A 3,490-nucleotide genomic window follows, 5' to 3' on the forward strand; every position below is an offset into this window, starting at 1 on the left:
CTGATATTTTCTCATACTGATACTGTTATCCTCAAAAACAATTGTGCTCTTTGAAACATTAGTGCACAAGTAATATAAATTATGTCTAAAGATCAAGGGGTTGCCAATAATTTCTGCCATTACTGTAGTAGCCTGTTAAAAGGCTAAATTTAGTCTCAAATTAGTTTTTAAAACGAATAGAAATAGATAGAATAGAATGTTTAGACAGGCCAGAAATAGTTGGAGTTTTTGCTGATTTCATAGCTAATGATTAGCAACAGCCTAAATATTTTCGAATCTTTCATAAGACAGATCCACCCATTTATCAAATCGTCATAGTCCTCACTTTTCAGAGCCAAAAGAAAAGCAGATAAGAATAAACAAGAAAACTTTCCCTATTGTTCTTTAACCAAGATTGAGGACATTGATAGTGAAAACGATAGCAATTGTAACATAAATATGATTTATAGAAAAAGTGATAAAAGTTTTACAAGCCCTGAATTGAAAAAAAGAGAGCAGTTTTCCTTTTGGTTACCAATAATGGCTTGACCTTGAACCAGGAAAGAAAAAGAACCTTGCTAGAGCCCAAAGAACTAAGGGCCAAAGTACTTGACACATTTGGACTGAGGAATGCCTTTTCCACTTCAAAGGAGCTAAGATTGGTAGCCAACGGTCACAATGAACACATTTTCAGGAATGCTTAGGGAAGTTAAAATTCTAGTTGCACTACTCTTTCGTCCAAAGGGCCGCCATTGTGGAGGTCGTCCCACTTGATTTACATTTCTTTAGTAATATTTAGAAAAGGTCTTTGCTTTTTCAGCGGTTCACTGAGCTGTCCTGGCTTTTACAATGCTGCTGACAACCCTGAATGACATACGAGTACTTCAGAGCTACGTGAGATATTTTGGGTGAATACATTGGTTTGTTGCCCACATCCTATTAAAATTTGACAGGCTTGTTGAAATGGTTGATACATTAGAATACAGTGTAGGCAGAAAAAGTAGAATACATCCATACATTTTATGCAGCCTTTGAATGATGGTTATTCTTTCAATGGGCATAACTTTACAAGCCTAAACTTTAAAACAATGAGGCTCTAAGAAAGCTTTGTGTGTACATGTGCAAGGCCACGGACTTGTAGAGATGTGGGCTGCCAACAGTAGCAAAAATTTCATATCCCCTAAACTGTTCACTATATGCCAAAAAAGAACTTCATACGACCACAAGATCTGGTTGAACAAATGAACTTGGCCAAATTTGAGTCCAAACCTATGCTTCGGAAACTCAGGAGATATATCCAAACTTGTAAAGTAAACACTACATAAAATTAGAATTTTCGGCCTGCTCTTGGTCAGCTACATAAGCTTTTGACAACATAACTTTGAAACGATCCACTTTACAAGTAAATGATATAAAAATTACCTACCTTTAATTTACGAGAATTGCGTTTCTAATTTAATTACTTTAATTCGAAAAGTTGCTCAGAGTTGCCATGACTAAGAGCGGGCCGATTTGGAGGGAAGCTCGTTCGCAGTCCATATTTCTAGAAGTCCGTGGCAAGGTCAGATAAAAAAATCATCAAGGAAGTCACGAAGGCAGGGCAACAATGGCTGAACAATGATGAAGGATTTTACCTCAATGGGAAATACATCACGCTAAGAGTGCATTGCGTCTTTATTAACAGTATCTGCAGACATTAGTGAAGTTGGTTGGCCTCATCAATAAGTTTGGGCTGATGTCAGTCATTTTTTTATGCTGCTGTGGCTAACTGATGATAGTAATTATCCTGTTTGTTTGTATGTGGTAGCATACATGGAGAGCAATCTATGTTAAAGAATGTTTGAAAACATGTGTTTTGTCCATTGCGTTATTTTTTCGATGAATTCTTTAAAAATGAGACTTGAAGAAATTTGAAATTGAGTTGAAAAGACAATAGCAAGGCTTTGTCGAAGCTTTTCTTCAAACTAAAGTGTATGAAAGGTAAAATAGTTGAAGTTCTTATTGTTGGCTTTTTACAATCTCAACTTGCGTTCTTTTTGAATTGCAGCACATCATTTAACTATACAAATATTTCATATTTTCAGACCTTTCATTATTTACCTTGGTTATAATGCTCGTTGCAGGTACTCGGTAATGAGCATGAAATAATTGCGGCTTTTAGCCTTACTTTACAAAGAAACTCTAATACATCAAGCACAAGGGTTATTGATGAAAACGGCTTTTGATGCCTTGAGCAAATTGCAGTATCTTTCAAAAGGACTGAGCCCATATCTAATTAAGTCCAAAGCTATAATTACATCTAGATTGATCTCTGTTTGGCCTTTCTTATTTTTCGCCTCCACACTTGTTATGTTAATTTGTGCTCTTACCTTTTAACTAGAGTTTTGGAATATAGGTATTCCATTGATGTATTTCCAATGGACGTTCTAAAAACCCATTTTACAGTCACGAAGGGCTGCATGCAAGTGGTCTCTTCCCGAAGCATAGGGAAATGTACCCACGTCGTGGAAGTCTTCGGTGGGTCTTTATCCTCGGTTAATGAACAAGCCTCTGCCCGCTTTCAAAGACTCGAGGCGAGAGATACGTGCGGGACCATGAAGGCGCTGGCGCTTAACGAGGACAAAGAGAGAAAGAGGAAGAGAGCCTATCGCCATACAGCCTGACATGTAAAATCGTTCCGGTGGGATAAATTGTCAAATTTTCAGGTGCAATGTATTCGAAATAATGCTTACTGGTTTTGTGTGGTATCTTTGGGGGCTCTCAATTTTGATTAAAAGTCTAAGCTTGAGAAAGTGAAGCATTAAGTTCATCAATACATTTTCGACAGCATTCTGCTTAGATGAGTCATGACTACTGTACTCCCTTTTCTAAAACAATAGCTTTAAGCCAGTAATAATTGATCAATGCCCCTCGATGTTGAAAATTAAAAGCGATCCTTTAATTTAACTATTGATGAAGCACCACGGTGAAAGTTACTATAAATCTAATCATGAAAAAAATAGTTAATAGATAGTGATGAACAAACTTGCCTCAATAATTACCAGGTCTGATTGATTCAATTCAGCTACTTTTTGGTTGGTGTTGTGTTGAATTTTAGTTTTTTTGTTCAATTGAGCGTTGATCTTTCAAAGAGCATCCGAAATAATGCAAATACCGCATGATGACACAACCGACGAGACTCCATAGAACAAAGTTATTGCTACTTTGACCACCAATTGGCACTAGGCTTAAATCAAAACCCAGATACTGTTTGCTCAAACAAGCTGTTCAGTTGAATCATTGAGCAATGACAGTAATAGTGTGTCAAAACTAAACCAAAAATGGCATTTTTTCAATGTCTAACACACAGTTTTTCCGATGATTGAAAATTTAGTCAAGTCGCAATGCACCTTGCCCATGAAGTTTTTCTACACTTTTCAGGGCTTAAGTCCTCCTCAATAAAAAACGGATTCCACGTCCCGCTCGTCACTCTTGCCAGTGAGAGATTCATAACCATTCGTTAGGAAAATAA

At 36.9% G+C, this 3,490-nt stretch overlaps 1 protein-coding gene across 1 annotated transcript in view; it reads right to left on the minus strand.

Annotated features, from left to right (window-relative positions):
• LOC131883134 (uncharacterized) overlaps positions 1-2,506 on the minus strand; it is a 28,285-nt gene extending 25,779 nt beyond the window's left edge. Inside the window, exon 1 of the mRNA XM_059230498.1 lies at positions 2,349-2,506. The gene's annotated coding sequence lies outside the window, so the exon portion shown is untranslated. The remainder of the gene's footprint in view (positions 1-2,348) is intronic.
• Positions 2,507-3,490: the final 984 nt, after the last annotated feature.

This window comes from Tigriopus californicus, chromosome 7 (assembly GCF_007210705.1).
Source record: "Tigriopus californicus strain San Diego chromosome 7, Tcal_SD_v2.1, whole genome shotgun sequence".
Taxonomy (NCBI): Eukaryota; Metazoa; Arthropoda; class Copepoda; order Harpacticoida; family Harpacticidae; genus Tigriopus; species Tigriopus californicus.